Consider the following 22,892-nt stretch of genomic DNA (forward strand, 5'->3'; position numbering starts at 1 on the left):
AGCTGGATGTTAAGGGTGACTACGGCAGTAATACAGTAAACAAGCCAAGTTAGCCTTAAACATAGTCGACTAATTGGTCTCTGACTGATTTTCAGGGGGCAGCTCTAAGAATTTGTACAGTACTGAATCCTGCCCTACAGATTATTTACTATAGATATGAGTGTCTGTTTGCACAAATTTAGGGGTGCATCAAATAGGCCCCAGTGCTGCTATTTCATGTCCTATATAAACTACGATTATTTTAATTATCAATTAATAAGTTGGTTATTTTTCCAATTAGTTGCTCAAATTATAAAATGTCAGAATATAGATTAAAGTGCCCATTATTGTTCCCTATGCATCAAGGTGATTTCATCAAATTACTTCCTGTGTTCAAAGACAACCCAGAACTGAAAAATATTCTCTGAACAATAAAATAAAACAACAAAAACTGCTCATCGCCATATTTGAGAAGTTGTAACCAGATGATGCACTTCTAAGTGATTATCAAAACTGCTCTAAAATTTTTTTAATTAAATAGACTAATCATTTTGGCTCTGAGGCTGACCGAAAATCCATTAGGTAGGTTTTCCTGTTCTATTTCCTCTCTAGCCAAACAGTTTTCATTCCTCATAGCTCTGCAAAAGACTCATTTGTCTACACGCAGGACGCAGCTGTGCTTATAACCCTCGTAAACCTCTCAGTCCCTTGTAACTACTCAACTCTCCTTCTTTATAGACAATGAATCATTATGATCCCTTAGGCATGCAAACCACAAACTAACAAAGTATGAGCGCAAACAAATGCAAAGTACAAAGAGGATGCACCTGTGCGCACCATTACACTCACACACACATACACTCATACTTGCATTTCCTTGTTCTTCTAATGAGCCAACATGACCTTCTCATTCTATCACCCACATCACACATGTACTCCTTCTCCCAGGAGTGCAGTAACCCAAACCAGACTGTGCCAGCTCCACCTCTTGCTGCAGGCATGGTACTAAGCTGCTTGTTACTGTACAGATGGCCCCCACACCTCTGACAGGTGCACCATGCAAACCAATGCCGAACGCTGGTCAAATGACTCAAGCAGATTTTCTTTGTTAACGTGCAGAGGAGGAGGAAGAAGAGGGGGAGGAGAGCCCTTGGGAAAGACAGGCGTAATTTGAGGAGATCTCCACCTCCTGATATTACTCCAGGACATCCTTCTCATCATTGTGAAGGTAAAATGTAGAATCACAGCAGTGCAGTTTCTGTTTGTATGGTTTTTATAGCGGCCGTTTCAACATACCATAGTTCCTAGGCCACTTAGTCTGCAAGGTGTCCCGGTTCTGACTTGTGTTCCAGCTCCAGTTTGTAAAATCCAAATACTCACAAGAAACACGAAAAAAAAAAAAAAACTGCAGGCAAAGTCCATCCAAAATAACATCTTGTCTGGTCCACTACCGACTTGACATCCTATTCCTCACATAAAAGAGTAAAAAGAAACGTTCATACGCAATGAAGCATGTTCTACAAGATAAAGCGCGGTCAAAAAACGTATCTTGATCTGCACCTATGCAGTCTTCTCACCATTTCCAAGCAAGACGTCATCCTATCCTCATTTGTCATGCGCACAACTATAGCTGTGGTAAACAGCTTAGCCCGCAGTCTAACAGAAACATTGTAATAAGTAATACAAAAGTAAACTTGTCAACTAATATACACCACTCAAAACACACAGACACTGTTATGTAAACCTAATAAATTAAGAAAATATATTATATGTCATATACCAATACAAACATTTTTACCAAGTATAAAATACATGATAGAGTGGCTCTAACAGTTTTAAATTGATTACTTTAAGCACTGATGGTCAGCAACTCTGCATGACAAACATTTACGCCTCACATGTGAAACGGAGGATGTCGAAGAAACCACAGGGGGCTGACAGAGGGGGGCCAGACTGACCCCCTGAGGCTACAGCCTCCTCTTGAGGCCCCCTGCTAGACAGACCAGTCACCTCCCACCCTTCTCTTGCCTTTGTCCTTGCTGCTTCTCCTCACCTCCACAGCAGTCAGAAAAAAGATGTGCTGTGACAGGCAGGGCTTGATCAGTCCTAGGTTTCACTCCAAGCCAGGATCCTGTCCCTTGGTATTTACCACTTATTTACATTCAGCTCGCATCATTGCCATGGGAACAGGGGAGCAGCTGAAGCTACGACAGAGAAAAGACGCAAGAAAGAGCTGAAGATTGGGTGCATGAAAAATGAAGGACAGAAAAAAGAGGGAGGATTTATTGGGGGGTAGATCCTATGTAATAGCCCCTCCAGTAGACAGCAGGGGTAATGGGACGGTCACTCGGTCAATGACAAAACTCATTATTTATCAAGTGCAGCCTTTAACATATGCTTCCCTCCTTCAGTCTCTTTGTCCCTCTCTGTCCTCCCCTTACTCCTTCTTGTCATTTTCTCTCTCTTGATTTCACTTGCTTTCCAGCTCTTTCTCTTTCGCCCGTTCATTGTCCCCCCTTTTGGACAGCAGGAAGAGCAGGATGAGGTCATTAATTATACACATAACCGTTCTCTGGTCACCTCACACACACACATACACTCTCCTCCTCTGCCACCTGGTCCTCTCCACAAGCCCATGTGTCTCTGAGAAAGCTGTGATGACGGATGAGAGGAACTGTGGAGTTGTCCAATAAAACTGTGTTTATTGGGGCCAAACGGCCAGTGCTCACACACACAGCGGCAGAGTAGCAGACCACTGCTCATTAGAGCTGAAGGTCTCCGCTTATTGGCTCCATACATCAGACAGGACATGGCGAGGAAAAGGCCGGTTGCCTCTGACAACCGAGAATCTCAAGCCAGGAGTTTTTCCATCACCAGTGTTGACCTTCTCAACGCTCACTCACTACTGTGGAGAAATTCCACCCACACTTTACTGAAGAGCTACAGGAACAAGTACAGACACCACTTAAAACATACAGCCAAGAAGGCCTGCTCTTCTTCAGAGAGTGAAACCCAACTGGACTTTTAAGTGTTTGGATTCATGAGTTAGGTAAGCCTTGAGCTAGAAAAGGGGAATCCCATCACACAGCGCACTCTGGTGGTCAGACTATAAAAAGCAAGACAGTGGTGAGAAGCTTTAGAAAAGTGATAAAGGTGAATACAGTTACAGAAATGGCACATGAAAGGGGACTTAAGAGGAATTCAGACAAATCTTTTTTTTCCCACGGAAGCCACATGTCTTACAGCATCACACTGCAAAACCATACAATTAACACTGATAAACAGGCACAGTGGGTGCAAGCTCACACAGAGACACAACTGAACTGGAAAGTTGCAACACACTGATTACCACAGAACTGGATCAGTGCCTATGGGAAACTTTTGCCACAGCAAAAACTACATTATGATTTACAAAGGTGCACTATTATTTTTGAAATGGCTTTTATCCAAGACCAGTATAAATAATAATTATCCAACTGCACCCACTTCAGGACTTGTAGGACAACATTCCAACATGAGATTGATAGTGGCACCCACCTCTTTATTATCTACTATACAAATCATTAGGCACTGCTTTAGTTTTGTTAGATCCATACACAAGTGTCAACATGTGGATTAAAGTATGTCCTGTATGAAGGAAAAAGTAGTGTCTGATGTTGGAAGTGTTGAGAGAGCTCACACATCAGCAAAGAAAAGATATGAACTTCTGCATAATCCCGACATTCGATCAATGCAAAGCATGTAGGAAATTTATATCAGCATCCCACAGAAACAGAGTCTCCACTAGGGATGCACGATAACATCAACACGTTATCAGTGTTGGCAGATACTGGCTTTAAATTAAAGATTATACATTGGTAAACATGCTGAATTCTGCCGATATCACAAGTCAATATTTATTTTTCAATTGACAAAGTGAACTTGTATAAAGTATCAACCCGAAGTTGAAGTATTTTCTCTTATTTTGCACAATGAATAATTATTACATACAGTGAAAAGCATTGTATTTTATGGCTGGTGGGCCATCATGATAAGAGTATGCATAATATGATGTGAATTCCACTACATTAGAGGCTTGGTGATAAAAGTGGAAATATTGATATTGGTTGTTTTTAAATCGGCATATCTGATATCAGCAAAACTCTAATATCGTGCATCCTTAGTTCCCACCAGGAAGACAGTTCAGTGACACAAAACTCAACCCTCAGAACTTAACAGTAATTTGCTATTTAGCTTCTTACTTTAACCAAAAATAGCAAACTTACCAAACTCATCCATGTCTCACAGCAAACCAGATACAGAGCAAAAGCAGAGACCACAGTACACAGCTGCACACAAGCTGATCCAAATCACCCAATCAGCAGGTGCAATCAAGCATGTGCCTGCTGCTACCTAAGGTACAAAAACTAAACCTGGATGGACAAGTCCTCAGTTGTCACCTGAGGTTGCAACAAAACCAAATAAGGCCAAATCACCACAAGATCTAGACTTCATCTTATCCGCACGGTGAAATTAATCTCAGACGACCCGCTCTGTCTTGACCCAGATCATGTGAAAGCCATACAAAGCGCAGCCTGGAAAACAGGCGCACCTAGTGGAGCGGAGTTGGTGTGTGTTTTAAGTATATGTTAATTTACATATCTGCATCTTAGACAAAGCAAGAAATTCCAGTCATTTCCCAACTGTAAAAAGACACCCATATTGGCAAGGTTTATGTGCACAAAATGCCTTTCCAGAACCAGACAGTATTCCTACCAAGCTGTTTACATCACTACTGAAAATGAATGTTCCAGTGTTCCATGTTTAGTTTGTGTACAACACGTCCATGACAACACACAGAGATAACCGTAGACATGCAAGTGTTACGAACCGCTATAAAAACATACATATTCCAATCGCTCTGTAAACACGTCCAAGGGATGCTCTTAAAACATGAATAACACCAGCATATCCCACACGTCTTAGTCGGAATGTGCTTAATTTGGAATAACCAAACAGAATACACTGTTGTTTTAAATTCAGAATATCATAATATCAAAAAGAATAGTGGAATGTTAGTGTGCATGTAAACATAGTCACAGACTATTTGTGTCTCACAAATGCACATGTATATTTAAAATCAGATATGCAAGACAACTTGCAGAAGTGCATGTACAAACAGAGTACACAGCGAATAACAACAGCTGCTGCCGAAAACCAGACACATCGACATACAAACACCTCTAGACATGTATTAATGGCCTTAACTGCACTGGCAGATGCTCACATCTGTTCAGAATAAAATAAACACATGTACATGCACACACACAAACACACACACAGGGGTGAGTTATAAATCTGACACACGTCACATTTAATTGTTCTAACAAGCGGTAATGAGAGCACGGAGGGTCAGCGAGACACTTAGGATGATGTAAGTATTCCTCGGAGGATGGATGAGCATCAATCTGGCAACCTTGATTTCATATTTGGGTTTAATTCAGCGTAATGGCAGCTGTCTACACATGGGAGAGGGGTGGTAATGGGATACCTGGCAACCACTGCAAAGCGTTCATAACTAGAGAAATGGATTGGTGATGAGAGGAAAAAATCCGGCAGGAAGGGTCCAATAAAACCCATAGCGCTATGTACACTTTGTTGATGAGGGAAGACAGAGGGCAAGCTTGAAATTATGGAAAATCAATGGTTTGTTTCCCCATACCAGTTGAATTATAGACCAAATCACCATGACATCACACCAACAACAGTCATTTCTGTGTAGACAACTGGCAATTGTTTTGAATTGTAACTGTAACATATAAGTTAGACACAGTGGACCAATTTTAGCCACCCAAAAGACTTGCCTAAAAAAACCAGTATCAGTTAACGTGTACACTGTTTTTGGAATATTTTTTCAGCTTTACCTTACACACCTATCAAGGCAAAAGTAGACCAGCTATTTTCATATTCTGCTGAGTAATATTAGTTTGTCAATGAACTCTGGCGGCTTTGAGATAACGGCTTCAGTTTCCAATTGAAAAAGTCTGTCTGATGGCAAGTCAAATCGGTAAAAATATTGTGATTTGGTGCTTCACATAGCAAAATTGAAACAACATAAAATAAAATAAAAAACAAATAAAAAAAAATAACAATAAAATGTTAATAAAGTAAATTAAAATAAACACTGGTGATGTATAATGCACATGAATAATGTAAATAAATGATTACACCTGAAAAACTAAGGCTATAACATTACACCAATTTAAAAAACTCACACTCAAACACACACACACACTTTGCAAGCAATCCCTTAGTGTAGGCCAATGTTAGATAGACATATACAAGCATGTTGCTGCTTTTTTTCCTCTGAGCAGCACCAATAAGATCACCAAAGCTGGACAAAGCTGCCTTTGGTGTCATGGACTAATGCTTCAGAAAATGAAGAGCTGAAAATCAGGAACAGCTCTGAAGAATCCCCTCATCCATTCATCCATCCATCCATCCATCCATCTATCCAGCCATCTATCCAGTCATCCATCCATCCATCCATCCATCCATCTATCTATCTATCTATCCATCCATCTATCCATCTATCCATCTATCCATCCATCCATCCATCCATCCATCCATCCATCCATCCATCTAGTCATCCATCCATCTATCCAATCTCGCTGCTTGGAGGCTGACAACCCTACATCAATAAGGCTGGTGGCAGCATTTATGTGCATATGCATATATGACCTGTGCATGCAGATCTACTGGAGCATGCAAATTGACCAGTGTGCATGCATGTGTTTGAGGGTATGCACTTTTTGTGTGCACATGTATGTACAGGTGAAAGTGTTCAATGTCTTTGTCTCCTTGAGCAGCTGAATGTATGTAATTCATGAATTAGACATTAGTGCACTAGAGCATAAAAAGTGCAAATGTAAAATCTGTGCATGCTATCTGCACTTTAAACTGACTAAACTATGGAGAGAAAAAATGCTTTTCTACAGAATGAGACAAAAGTGAAATGAGCTGTAAAATCTGTAACGCTGCGTTCTGTCACAAAATGTTCCACTTTTATCATTTTGTCTTTTACAATCCTCAAGAGCTGAGAAAAGTTTCTAAAAGGACAATGCCTAAATGCTGCTTTAATGCTGCCTTTTTCAGACAAAAATGGCAGCATTTTTTTCTTTTTTGTGTTTTTTTTCTCCCTTTTTCCCTGTGCACTGCAGTTTTCATTACTAATAACTCCCTCAGTTGGTCTGGATACAGAACTCTGATATACATGGATTCACAGGTTGCTTCTTTTCATCTGCCACTTAGGAGCTTCACCAAGAGGCAGTAACACATGGAGGTCCAAGTGACTGTCTCTAAATGGACGCCCCAGCCAACCAGTAGTAGCTCATGGCAGTTACAATGATATGATCCTTTGTGGTTTCCTAGTACCTGCTACTTTGCCAATTATGCTCAAAGGGGCACCCAGGTCAGTAGCCAGAAACACAGCAACCAGGGATCGAACCTGAGTCCCTGCAGTGGTGGGGGAGTGATTTTCCTCCACACTACCTGGTGCTTCAGGCGGCATTTGTAATTGAAATAGAGCCAGTATCCCTCAGTGCATGAGAATAGGTCAGAGCTGGACGAGCAAAATTGCTGCTGGAAAAAGCTGTGAGTATTAAATGTTGTTTTACGGCGTGTTTTTCTGTTGATATGGAGGTCCTTAGCACCGCAGACATTAGGTACAGCAATACACGCTGTTCTTTTGCCTCTATCCTCTTTTTTTCTACAACACACCTCTCTCACTCCCCTCAGGACAGTGTTGACATCACTCTGAGCTTGGTCAGCCAATCAAATTTCAGGAGCGCTGCTAGTGACTGCTGCCAGCGTCCTCTCTGCTTGTGCAAAGAGGTCACAGTTCAGAGCCCAGGGGAGGACGTATAGAGATGGAGGCAGGCTGGCTTAAAAGAGGGGAGAAATGGGCTAGAAATGGTGGGTCTCTGGTGGGGTTGAGGTGAAAATGGCACAATAAAGAGCGAAGGAAATGCTTAAGTGCGTGTGACTGGAATAGATAAGGAAATAATAGGGCAAGGGTGAGAAAGAAACTCCTATTTCCTGTGTGAGTGTATGCATGCGTATTTGTGTATGCGTAAAATTGTCTGTGCTAGGTTGATCTTCTGATAGGGTGATGTATGGTACCTGTTCAACGCAGGGTCACCCTTTGTCGCAAGAGTGACACTACCAATCCTCTGCTCGTTCATCAAAGGTGTCTGTGCATGTGTGTGTGTGTGTGTGTGTGTGTGTAGGCTTGTGATTACATACCAATATAGGAAAGTGTAATTGCCATTCTGAACCTCCGAAGGCTAAAAGCAGTACAAGGAAAGCTCTCCTGGGACTATCCATTCTATGCAATTACACAGATAGAGTCAATAATACATAATAAGACTGCTGGAGGCGCTTTAATCTAAAGTGCATGGTTTTAACACTGACACACAAATACGAGTGCATTTATTGAAGCACGGCGTTACAGTGAATTTCTCATTACGATCCTTATGTCATGCTGTGTCCTCTAACTATTTTTGTGGACAATTGACTAATTTTCCAACCCTCTTTCCATCGCCTTTCTTGGAAAATCATTTAAAAAAAAAGATGCCTGTCAACTGATAGAAGGCAATGAAGTGGAAAATCGGCAGCCTGTGTTTCCATGACAACACCTAACATAAAGTGCATCACTGGTTTGCTTCTCTGGTTGCTCACTTGCGCTCTGATTGATCTCATCGTTCGGGCCTCTTCAAGGGGACAAGAGTACATTTGACATGCTTGACACAGCAGGGCACGCTCACACACGCACGCACGCACGCACACACACACACACACACACACACACACACACACACACAGGCTTAACAGTCACAATCAGAGATGGTGTATGGCCGACATGCAGTGCCACATCTTCAAATAGGGAAAGTGGAGATGTGTGGCAGAGATGAAAAGCTTCAAAAGGGGAACTGTGGAAGGATCTCTCTCTACATGGCATCCCACTGATTGCATCTTACACTATAAAGCAACAGTTCTGCTTCTCTTCATCTTCATCTGCCTCCCGGTGTGTCATGAAAGCACAGATTTATGTCCCAACAGATGTGTGAGTCTAATGTTGGGATGAAAATGTTCCTTGTTCACTTTATGTACATTGTATGGAAAGGTCAGAAGCTAATGAAGCTATTATTAGCTATAATTAGCTTCATAACACTGTGGCTGCTTAGCTACATGAGCTCAGGCACATCAAAGACGTTTTAATAATTTCACCTGGCTCAATTATTAACACCAAATAATGATGGTTTTCCCATTATAGTGTAAGATACATGATGAAAAAAATATGCGTTCTTCTAGGGCTGCAAATTAATCAAATATTAATCATGATCACAATTTTGGCTTCCCGCAATTAAATGAACATGATTGACTGCGATATTGTCGTTTAAATTGTGTGCTCCACTCATAAAACTCTGCTGCATATCAAATCAAGCACTTCCTGAACTAACAGCCAGTCTCCACTTATGAAGAGCTGACGCTACATATACGCCCTGTAGCGACAGCCTGTGAAAAAAGTTCCTGACTGTTGGGACTGCAACCATGCAAAACAAAAATAATCAGTTCATCAACCATCATCACTCATTGTTTGGAAGTATTTCGGACTTAAGGGAGAATTAATCATATGCAAAGCGAGACTTGTGTCTGCAGCAGCTACGTATCCATAGGAGATGCTCTGAATTCAGGTGAAGAAGAATCTTATTTTAAGTCTAAATTTGATGCAAACATTTGTTAATGGTCAGGAATGTAGCACAAGGTAAAAGTGAAAGTGCAATACACATATTTTGTCACTAAAAACAATGAATAATCATGATCCCAGTACTGTTTAAAATAATCAGAATTATCACTTTGGCCATAATTGTGCAGCCGTGCTTTATTCCAAATTGAGAGTGCTGGGCTTCATTTGTTGTTACTTAAATTTAAATATTTAAATCACATCAAATGGTGATTTGCAACATAAAATCTATCGTTGCACTGTCCCTAATAGACACTGCCCTTGACAGTGCACTTAGTAGGCTAAGATGACAGCTGGGAGATGGGACTTAACAATATGTGTTTGTGTGTTTGTGTTTGTGTGTGCGTGTGTGTGTGTGTGTGTGTGTGTGTGTGTGTGTGTGTGTGTGTGCGCCTCCGCATGTGTGTATGTTTGCATGTGCCTCATGTGGTTCCAGCCACCAGACATCCCCCCTTTTGCTGCTTACTTTGGCCTTTAAATGCTGCCAGCCAACCTGCTGTGTACTGAATGTGTGTGTATGTGTGTGTGTGTGTGTGTGTGTGTCTCAGTGTCTGAGTGGGTTGCCAAAGACAGCCCCACCTTGTGCTGCAAATCCAAACCCCACCAGCCCTGCCTTTCTCTCCTAATTATTTTCATCCAAGCAGCGAGGCGGTGGGCTACAGGGATGTTGGTCTGGTCACCTCCCTTTTGGCTGCTTCGTCCTCTCCTCTGTGCCACCCTGACCTTAAGCATCCTGACAGCCGCCTGCCCACTAATGAAGCAGGTGGATGGATGGATGGATGGATGGATGGACAGAGGGGTAAAGGAAGGAGCGAAGGGGAAGGGGCAAAAAAACATGTGGTACCCAGGGCTTGTAGGGCTGTTGGGGTAGGGAGAATGAGTCAGACTGATGTCAAGTTAGGATGTTTGTGACAGTTTGCATGTGGTGACGTGGAGCCAAAGCATCATATAGAAGAGGGGAAGGTGAGTTGTGTGTGTGTGTGTGTGTGTGTGTGTGTGTGTGTGTGTGTATGTGTGATGGCCAATGCTTAATAGAATAAATATGTCTTTGTGGGATAAGTGTGCATGTATGTCCAAGCCCTCGGCCATTTCTGTAATGGCTCCATCTGTCATGGGCAGCTGGAGGCACACACACACATGCATGTGCACACACGTGACCTGAAGAGGAATGAGGCTAGAGACACGAGAGGTGGTGACACTGTGCTGAATAAGAGAGGGAGCCAGTAGATGAACGACAGGAGTGAGAGCATGATGGAGTAAAGGAGACAGGGAGGAGCAGAGGACTCTCTCTGATTAGATTGATGGGGCATTGACGGGGTTAATCTCTTGATAACTTCTCCCTATTGATCCACTAACACACAGGAGGGGTTGACTTGAGAGAGATGACACACACACACTGATTTGTGTAGAACAGGTGCCGTATGTATGTGTTGTACGGCACATATTCTCCAGAGAAAGATTTCTATGAAGCTAGAGCTCCTTGGTCTACTGACCTATATGCATATATTACATACAACAGGGGATACCGACAGGGAACTTGATCTCTCACTTTTAGATTCTTTGAGTGTGTCTTCTGTTCGTTTGCCTGTCTAAATCTGTTCTCTCTCTCATCTTCGCCTCAAAAAGATAAGAAGCCGATAGTGAGCACAGTTAAGCAGAGAAGAGATGTGGAAACAGTGTGCAATAATGTCTTAGTGAAGCAATGTCCTGACTGCAATACTATAACATCCCATTAAAAAGACAAAAAGACAGACTATATAATAATATACAATGATGAGGAATGTGCGTGAGCAAAGTTTATGGACGCTGAGGATAACAAATTGGCAACTTCTTTGAGATTCCCTCAGGAATGCTCACTTTGCTCTGCATGCTCTGTGTGTGTCGTGTTGACCTGCTTTTTAGTTGTATGTAACAAAGGCAACACAGACGCACAGCTCACTGATGCTTATTTTATTTCATTTTCCTGCTTCACTGCCCATTACTGTCATCTTAAATAAAGAAACCGAGAGGAAGAGCAATACAAAGAGCAGGGGAAAAAAATAGAAAACGTGCCAGAGTGAGGTAGAGGAAAGGGAGCTTTGAGGAGATATAAGTACGACTCCTTTTAAAGTCCACTAGATAGCCTACACAGCCATCTCAGCACAATTTCCCCATTTTAGCGAGCATGGGGATTAGGAGTATTGCAGCTTTTACAGGCTATTGCTATTCCCTGTCTGTTATCTTGGGGTTGAGGTCACCTTTTGTGTATCCCCGAAGCGAGACCTAGAGGCATACTGCCCTACAAAGACAAGAAGAAATCGATTTTTTTCTTTTTCGTCTTTGGACATGTGAAAACCACTGAATACAGTTTATATGAGGAAAAAACAGCCATAAATGCCACCACTTTTATTTGAGATAGATAAACTTTGAAGTAATTTTTGCTCAGATTTGCTAAAGATGCTGTTGTGCTCTTTGGCTGTGAGTATACACTGCTCCGCTGCCACTGAGAAACACCCCGACATTGCTCCGCTTTTACTTTGTTCTTTTCTTTACTTTTCTCATCTCTGCTGCTGTTTACAAGTAAACTGAGGGATAGTAAGAAAAAAACATATCAAAGTTCCTGTTTTTACTACATTCCCCTTTTTATCTCAGAGGGTGAGAAAAAGCACATTAAAGCGAGTTTATTCAGTGTAAACTTTGAGAGACTCCTGCATTGGCTCATTACGCTCTGATTCATTCACATAAATCTAATAAAGTGACTTTGATGCCAGAACTGAGATACACAGATCGACTGTGGGGCATGTGAAGCTCAATGTGGCTGATGAAGATAAATGCAAAAGTCATTTAGTCATTGAAAGCGATTCCCACAGCTCTTGGGTAAATCTGGCCAGGGTGGCAGACAGCACAGATATGGCAGGCTTGATTCCACGCCATAACTTTGAAGCCAAGTCTATCTCCAAACAGCCCGCTAACACTCCTCTTTGGATTAGATCATGGGCCGATCTGCAAATACCAATTACAGCGCTCGTGTTAACTGCCAAAGACACGGCGAGGGGGCCGACAGACAGACAGACAGACAGACGGGCAGGTGGGCAGACAAACAGTACGGAGAAGTGGCAAAGAGACAGGCTTGGCTTAAAAAAGAGAGTGTGTAGCGCATTGTGCACAAGGGAAAAGTGTGTGTGTGGGGGGGCAATGAAATGAAGAGAAGAAGAAGGACGAGTGGTAAAGGTGAGGGAGGAGAGGTGAGCAGACGTGGGTACTCGTGTGTGAAAACACCATCAGGTCATCCCAGTGCTTTAACCCTTTCAGCACCCTCACATCTCCTCAAAGCTTGTGTAGGAGTCACTATATGGTTTTTTAACTAATTCTATATGTTGGAATATGATCAAACAGACTATTAAAATGGAAGCAATTTTTCACATAGTTCGTAGAGGAAGCATCAAGGATTTATTTTTTGGTTGTATAGGTCTGTACCAGTGGTGATAAAATAAGGAGTGGGAAGGGAAGAGGGGATGTATAAGAGAGAGCCAGGTTGCGAAATCATCTCTGTCCTCTTAGGGAGAGCAGGCTGAAGGGGAAGAAGGCAGAGGAAAGAATGAAATAAACCCTCTGACCAGATTAAAAAGCAGCATCTACTTGGAGAAAATAGTGTCAGTGCCATAAAGGCAATAAAATATGTTATGCATATGCATGCCACAGCATAAGAGACAACTGACACAAAGACATATAACCAGAGTTCATTTCCTCACAGCTCACACAGCCTTTTCTACTTACTCTTTCTTTAAGTAATGAATATATGTAATGTGTGTTTTGTGAATGGCAACAACATTTTTGTTCATGTTAATAAAGCTATTTGAACTTGAAAGAATAGCAAAATAATTATATATTAGGGTGCAAAGCCGATTTAAACTGGGTCTGTATTGTATCCAATGATTTATGTCAGGAAATAACTGTAAGAAACAGTTACAAAATCACTCTCCTCTCCTGCCAAAAATGCAATCATACCTTTATAAATATTAATAACATTATCACAGCTTCAATATTACAGTGCTCTCCTTATCCAGCTGACTCTCCCTCTCTACCACATTACACACAATAACTCTCACTATAATATATATCACACATAAAATCCCAGCTAGAACAAACAGGTTTTCATCTCAAATCTCAACTGGGAGGGAGATACCTCTCAGGGTCCATTACTGTCCACACATTTGCGCTGGATGTCACATGCAGGCACATGCATACAGACAAATAACCAAGTGTGTTCTGACAGAAACACACGCACACACATCATGTTCTTCTTTCATTAGCTTTTTCAGCACGGCACAGCCACAGACATTCACTGTCAGACAGATGCTGTTGAGGACAATGAGGCATCAACCTAAAAGCTCCCGTGTTAGACCGAGCTATCGAACACAGACGGTCATGCATCACAAGAACAATGGTGAATCGCCACTTTCAGAAATTCACCCAGTTCACTGTACAAACTGAACCCAGTTCCTCCCTTGCACATCCTTCTCCACTCGTTTTTTCCCTATCCTAAATCAAAAGGACAGTGGTTTGTACTGAAGGGACAGAGGCACCACTCTGTAACACTGAGTCATTCTTTTAAAGCAAACCCTTGATAAAGGGATAGTTCAGATTTTTTGAAGCGGGGTTGTATGGGGTACTTATCCATAGTCTGTGGAAGATGAACATGGAAGCCAATGTAATCTATTCTATGTTGGTTTCAGCAACAAAACAAATTTAAACCACTTAAAAAAAGGTCCAAGTAAAAAAAAAATCGATCCCGCTTTATATTATATATTTACAATTTTCACGGCTTTACCTTGATGTCAGACAGAGATCAAAATACGGGAAAATGTAGCTGTTACATTGCTCTCTTCGAAGCCAGACTCCATATAAAAAAACAGTGATTTAAAATTGCAGAACACAGGAGCTGCTAGCCTTCCGCTGCCTCAATCAGTCATTGTTTTTGTGTGACTTTGGCATTTAACAGGATTAGGTCAGATTCACCGAACCCACACAGTAACACGAACTAACTAAACTGATCAAGGCAGCTGTTACTACTGTTTTTGTCCATGGAGTCTGGCAGCTTTGATAAGAAGATAGCCGAGGACCTGAAGCTCTTAACAGTTTCCCCAACTAAACAGGCAAGGTGAAGTGGTAGAAATACACTCAATCTAGCATACAACTAAACAGATATTGATTTATTATTTTTTTGATTGATTTTTTTAGGTGGGTAAAAAAGGTTTTGTTGCTGACCCCCATTATCAGCAGTACATTGCTTAGCTTCCATGACGGACTCCAGCCTGAATCTACAGTAAGTTATACACTTACTATAGACTAGTACCTCATACAAACCCCCTTCAAAAAAAATCTAAACTATCCCCTCAATCTGTGCAGACAAACACACACAGACACACAAATGCATACACTTTGCATGCAAACTGAAACTGTTTACATTTTCTGCAGTGCTTAAATATGTTTATATACTATCTGAGACCTCCTGTCTCTCTCACACTCTCCCAGCATTCTGCCTATCCCCCCTAGCAACGCCGGTAGCTCGGAAACTTCTCAGCTCGAGTTCGAGCATCACCACGGCGACAGCGGCACGGACTGATTCATTTCAGCAGCTCAGCCAGCGGCTTGCAGGGCATGCTATGTCCCTATATGCCATTCTGGTGATGGATTCCTGTGGAGGAAGCAGTAGTTGGGATGCTCTGTGATCCCCATGGTAACCTACCCGCGTCCTCATTGGAGACAGCAGTCCCTCCATGGCTGATTCGGTTGGTTGCGGTGGGCTCGGGTCCCCTCAGCTGTGTCAGTGTATTATCCCCAGCCCGCAAATAGATCCTGTTAGAAACGCTGTCTCATCCTCAGAGCGAACATCTCCTCTACAACGCAGCTCCCTACCCACCCAGAGAGCCCAGCGCACTGACAGGCACACAGAGAGAGCCTGTGTGTGTATGTGTCCGTGACACACACACACAGGGACACACAGTGAGGAGCAGGAGAGGAGATGGCAATGCCAAAGTCCTGGTGCTTCTCCTTCTTCCACTGCTGACCTGTCAGTTGGTGTGTGATCTTCTCCTATAAAGCTGTGTGGGTTTTAATGTGTCCATGGACTCTCTGTCTCTCTCTCTGTCTTTGGCGTCTCGTTGCTCCCTCTCTCTCTCTCTCTCTCTCTCTCTCTCTCTCTCTCTTTCTCCCTCACTGCCTCCAGCTACATTCGTTCCCTTCAATGTGGCAAATGATTGCAGGTCTTTTTTTTTCATGGTACAGCTCTCCTGCTTGTGCTCTCTCTCTCCTCTCCTCTCCTCTCCTCTCCTCTCCCTCTCCTCCTCTCTCTCCGTCTGTCCCTTCTCACCCTCTCAGCTTCCCATAATGCTTCTTTTTCCGTCCTCCTGCTCACTGTCAACTCCTTGTTCCCGCCCAAGCCCCAAGCCGAGGGGTCAGACAAAATGTACATTTATAGTGTGTGTGTGTGTGTGTGTGTGTGTGTGTGTGTGTGTGTGTGTGTGAAAGAGACGGAGAAAGAAACCAAAAGAGACACAGAGAAAGGGAAGAGAGGGCACTCTCCGGGCCACTATTGTCCCCCCGGACAATAGTGGCTCTTAATCGCCTAGCAACCTGATCACCCTCTATTCTCTTAATATACAAGGCATGAGTCACCCTTTCAAACGTGCAGATGCACCAACACACACACTTACTCAAACACTGTCCCTCCTTTACAAACATACCCACGCTCACACGGCTGCAGCTGCGCCATAACCTGAACTCATAACATAACAGGTCACCTGACATACTACAGGCTGTTGGTTTGATGCCATGTTCTTCTTGTTGACTGTAGGTTTCTGACCTGTTGCATGTATTGGAGCTGCTATAAAAGAAAAACTGCAAAATTAAAGGGATAGTGCAGATTTTTTGAAGTGGGGACAAATGGGGTAGAATCAGTGCATTACCTACAGTAGATGTCAGTCAGCCTGCTCCAGTATAGAGAGGCAGGCTGGAGTACTGACATGGAAGCTGAGCAATCTTCTGCTATGGAGAGATCAGCAGCAACATATTTTAGCCACATAAAAAAAGTCTTAGCAAAAAAAAAAAAAAAAAAAAAAAAAAAAAATATATATATATATATATATATATATATATATATATATAATTTAAGTGTATGCCATATTAAAAGGACTCTTACTGCTTTACCTTTTTGTCAGACAGCCCGTTTTAACGGGGAAGTCGACAACAGCTTCAGATCCCCATCTACCGCTCACGTCTAAACCACCAGACTCCACTGAGAAAAACAGTCATTTTAGCGCACTAAACACAGTCGCTGCTTATCTACCCCTGCTTTTGTCAGTTAGGCAGTTTGTGTTATTGTGTGACTTTACTGAATCTTAATTAACGTTCTAAAAAGCCAAAGTCACATAACAACACAAACGAACTAACTGATCAAAGCAGCAGTAGATCAGCAGCTCCTGTATTCAGTGAAATAAAATTACTATTTTTCTCAGTAGAATCTGGCTTTTAACAGAGCATTATAACGGCTTCATTTCCCCGTTGGAATAATTGTCTGACACTAAAGCAAAGCAGTAAAAATATTCTTAATATAACAATTAACACTTGTACTACATCTACTGTTTGTGATGTACTGTTTATGGATAAGTAGTCCATACAGTACCACATCAAAAAATCAGAACTATCCCTTTAAGAGGGATGGCTGAGTGCCACTGGAAACGCTTTTTGTGTGTGTGTGTTTCTGTTAAGTGTGTATTAATGCTCTTCCTTTTAAATGGATAAAAACACGGGCAAATCATCACCTCTGCTCCGAGCTGCATCTTGCCGTTGCCATAGCAACAATGTCCATCAGGGTAGGAGCACAGAGAAGCAGAGAGACCATTAAAAAACTGAAATAAATAAATAAAACTGGGTGCATTTCTGTGCTGATTGCCTTTTCCAGTTGCAGTGGTGGGATCTAACTATATAGCGAGGAGACAGCAGTGGTTCAGGTGACTACAACGAGCCTCACTGCCTGGACTGCATGACACCAAGTAAAGTGCTCTCTCTTCCTTTCTCTCACTTATTTTTAGCCTGGGTTCTCTGTATTGACCTAGATAGGACAAAAAAAGAATTAAATTAACCAAATTAACCACGACGGACACTACCGTTGAGGATCCCTGATTAACTTTTATGCACAGTATAACAAATCCTTACCACTGGGTACTACAGAACTTCACACTATTGTACTATCGCACTGTCACCTTCATGTTTTAGTTCAAAAATTAACTCTTTCTCTTCTCTGAGAAAATAAATAGGCCTCATGATGATTTTAAATGGACCATCCGTCTCATTTAATACATATTTTTCCTCTTACCTATAGTGATAGGTAGGATCGGTCTAGATTGTTTTGATGTGAGTTTCAAAGTGTTGGAGATATAACCAGATGGCACTCTGCTTGTGGTGCTTAAAGTGCCATAAAATGTATATTTGAAAAACTCAACAGCAATGTCTCTTTCCAGAAATCATGACCCGGTTACTCAAGATAATTCACACACCTTGTTGTGAGCAGTTTCCTGTAGGAACTATTTTCTTCCTGCTACTAGCTCACCTCGCACCTCTTAGTGAACAGCTCCATTAAAGAGGACACAAGCCTCTCGTCCATGTGTCTGTGTGTTGATATGGTTGGTGAGTGTACTTTAGTAATAAGAAAATACAGTAGTTCCTACCTGAAGGTGCTCAAAACAAGGTCTGTGGATTATCTTGAGTGAGTAGTTGCTGTTGGGTTTTTTAAATTGTATTTTATTGTATTCTTCTTTTTTTTTAGTTATTTATTTATATAAAAAAATCTAGATTAACATATATCACTTCAGGTAAGAGGAAAACATGTATTTTGGATTTTGAGGTGAACTGCACCTTTAAAGTGTTGCTGTTAACACGGCCTACATTTGGACCACCACAGCAGCTGGTCAATAATCTGCTGATTGATTAGTGCTGACAAGCTGAAAACGCACGGCAACCGTTACACCGTCACATAACCATTGCAGCGATGAAAAAAACAGATAGACTGGAAACTGCTGTCGCATAGCAGCATTGATCGCAGGCTAGCCTGGACGACACAGACATCTCAGCACGACAATGTGTGGACGAGATCAATAACATTCAACCTGCAGGTGGACTGGCCACTGTCACCCTATACAGTTATGTGTGTGTGTTAATGCAGCAAAGGTAGTTTCAAATTTGATCGATGTTGAATCAGAATGTCAGTGTGTCCTAAAAAATTAACATAAGACTATTTTATAAACGAGTTGAAACATGGGCACTTGCCATTTAGAATTTTAAAAAAACATCAACAAATATTTTAAACAAACATGGATGTTGGCCGTGAACAAAAACACGGATCAGGGGTCGAGAAGGTGAAATGTGGTGCAGTATTCACAATCATTGAGATGATTAACATCTAATTAAAATTAATCTCCATGAACAGAATTTATAGCCATGTATTTCATTTATAAAGCATATTTAAACAGGAGATTTCCCACAGGAGAACATTCCTCGGTCCACTTCACATCAGACAATTTACCACGTCACACGGAACATCGCCATCAGACCATATGATTGTATCACAGCACACACACACACACACACACACACACACACCAAGCACACAAAACAGACACAGATGAATAAACACATACGTACACACAGGCAAAGACACACACTTTAACAACTCTTAACTCTCCCACAAACTCATTGATGATGTAAAAATTGCATAAGTGCCGCAGAGGTCTCGATTAGTAGGCAGTGGTAAGAACTCAAATCTCATTATTCCGCTGACCTCTGACCTCAGAGCAGTGATAGACCCATGGTGGGCTGCTAAATATAGCCTTATGAATAAACCTAGAGCACCTTTACCCCTCATAATTCCCAAAATCCCTTTTTTTCATTTCTCACCAAACATTTTTTATATTGTTTACTCTCTCTCTTTTAAAAAAAAAATTGCATACTATATAATGCTATTTAAGCCTGAAGTTCTACGTTTATTTAAAGTTAGAGACGGGCCAAATTTTATTTTCAATGACAAAACTTACTGTCACTGTTTCAGCTCCATACATTTTTGGGTAAGGTGATGTTTTTAAGCAGAACTGTGTCAGACATTTGTTTTAAGAGGCTAGGTTGAAAATTTGCTTTTTTTTCCACCAGGCTGGATGAGCATGTGTCTGGCAAGCCACAGTGACATACAACCACATATATCATCATCACGCATTACTGCTGACAGTGAATGTTAACCTGTCAGCAAATCCCACATGCACACACACACACACACACACACACACACACACCAAACACACACCTCATCCCTGCCCCCAACCCTTCCCAGCCACCGTTAAACCTGCACATAGCCATACATAAAGGAGAGAAAGGGTGGATGGGATATAGGGGGTGATAACCATTACAATCACAGGACAATACTGCACAGTGCGGTGCACACTGCAATATACTGCCTTTAAATCCATCCCCACCCTCTCTGTCTCCCCATCCCCCCTCTCTACATCCCCTCTCCTCATCCTCACTCCTGTCCCCGTCGCCCCAGCTGGACCCCAAAATGAATCCCTTGTGAGTTTTTCCATCACATGGATGTGACCTGACACACCTTGGTCAGAGTGTTGATTTATCGCTCTGATGCCTTGAGGCTCTAGTTTGCTTTAACTTTTTTGATTTCTATATTCCTGGTGCATGCAGCCAGTTGAAAAACAGTGAAAACAGCCTTTGAGTGAATATACAAAGCCACATCGCAGACAAATGTGAAAATGGTGTGTAATTTTCTCTGGCTGTTTGTATTTCTACTGAGAGCTGCAATTACACTGCAAAAAGCAGACGTCCAATAGGCTGAGGTAATTAGCCGCTGCTAAACAGACTGTAACTTTGCAGGGGGAAACAAAGGAATTAATTGCAGTGATTATCAATTAAACTACATCACGGCACAAAACAGAGCATTAGAGGTTCTCCTCTTTCTTTTAGAGGCACTCCAACTCCACACTTCAACCCGATGTCTTTTTGTCTTTTCATCTGTTGTCCCATCTGCCACTGTGGCCTGCTCCAATACTCCACTGCTTACTTAGCCAGACACCATTTGTTTAGTTACTTTATTTATTTTTGATATTTGATATTGAACTATTATTTCAATAGTGGAACTAAATCTAGGGAAAATCTGCCTGTGTGTTTGTTTGAGTCAAATACTGTATACCTGGTTCAGCAACCCAGGTGACCATATTGAACAAAAGCAGGTTGAGAGCCTCGTGGCAGAGAGAGCAAGAGACAGGAAGAGAGGAAGAAAAAGAGTGAAGTCATATTCATCGTTATTCATCGTGTGTGCCCAGGTGTCTGGCTGAGAACAGAGGGACCCATAAGTCAATGTGCAACCCTGTCAAAGCATTACAGCTAAATCAATGCCACTAGAGAGCAAACTGCTGCCGACTCTCACGTCGCGCTGGGACTTCTTCTCTGCTTTAACCAATAGCATCGACTCAGGAGGGAGTTGGACGGACAAGATGTGTGCCTGTTAACAATCACTGTCAATACTGTGGGTGGTGTGATGGACAATGAGATAGACTAGACCCTTACATGTTTGGGCAAAAAATTTCAGTCGCCAGCATCCATGTTTCATTGTCCTGGAACAGTTAAATAATTCATGATTTGTAATTTTGTTTTATAGCAATACTTTTTTTTTAGTCAACATTAACACAGTTTTTAACTATCGTCTTTTATTTTAGCATCTGGATTAAGTCATTTACAGAGGCAAAAGAGCAATCCGCTAAATTAATATTGGTAGATCTATGGGGTGTGTATCTGTGGGATTAAAGTAGTAAGCCAAGAAGAGTGTTAATTACCGTCTTAAATCAATTAACCACATTATCACCATTAAATATTTAAAATCCTCATTCCTAGTGGAAACTCGAGGTAAGCTGCTGTACGGTAGATGGGTTAATCCTGGAATTACTCCAGCAGTGATAGACCGTGATATTTAAAAAAAAAAAAAAAAAAAAGAAAAGAAAAAAAACCTCACACATATTAAACATCTGAAGACCTAAGAGACATTTGTCCCAGCTCCAGGAGCTTTCAGCAAGATTTTAACGCAATTGGTTACTGCTGTTTGGTGTCGAACTCATGGCCAAGGCTGAGATTTACTATGATATATTGGAGTGTGAAACTACTTTAGCCTGTTCTCAGAGCCAAGGGTCCTGGCCATGTTTGAGAGAGCTGGGCTGATTGTTGCCAGAGGGAATTTGTCTGACATCCAATCTAGAGTTCATTAAACAGCAATCCCAGGAAACATGCTGCACATGCACATTGATACACCCATGCACACACATACACACTCAGGAAATGTCCTATACCAATATGCACTGAGATATACATTTGCTATGTGCCACTGCCCTCGTTGGCCTGCAGTGCTGGAGGTAGTTAGAGGCAGAGAAGGAAAGCCCCTCTTCTCTCACACCTCGCCACAGCTCAGAGGGAGAAACATCTTATCTCACTACTGCAGAGAGACAGAGAATTAGAGAGGGAGAAAGATGGATGGTAGAGGGTAATGTGAGCAGGGTTTTGCAGGAGAAGGACATAAGGGATTGGGATAGAGAGTGGGCAAGAGAGAATAGCGGCGACAGAGAAAGAGAGAATATTTAATCAATCTCATTTCCATAACTTCCATCCGCCAAAAAACCCTTTGTGGTCCCACTGATTAAAAATGTGTTGTTTTAGCGAGATTCAACAAAAACATAACCACCAGACTTAACATTTCTCCCACAAGAGCACATCTCACAGCAGCTGAGAAGCTCCTGCTAGATGCGACCGCCCCTACAGTGGAACATGAAAACACTCCCTACCCACCACATATGTGTACATTGATGTATTTCCCACCCATTTAAATGCACATTATTTGTGTTCGAAGGAATAGTGAATTGGTTTTATTCATCGTGAGCCACGGTGTAAGCATGCCCGATGCTATGAAGTCACTCCAGAATGGTCTCCTAGCAACTGTTGTCAGGGGCAACCCGCCTTCTCTGCAGACAGCACAGCAAGCATCGCAGAGAGAGAAAGAGAGACACATAGAGAGTGACAGCGTGGTTGAGCGCCGACCGTGGTTAAA

This window comes from Plectropomus leopardus, chromosome 11, assembly GCF_008729295.1.
Source record: "Plectropomus leopardus isolate mb chromosome 11, YSFRI_Pleo_2.0, whole genome shotgun sequence".
NCBI classification, from domain to species: domain Eukaryota; kingdom Metazoa; phylum Chordata; class Actinopteri; order Perciformes; family Serranidae; genus Plectropomus; species Plectropomus leopardus.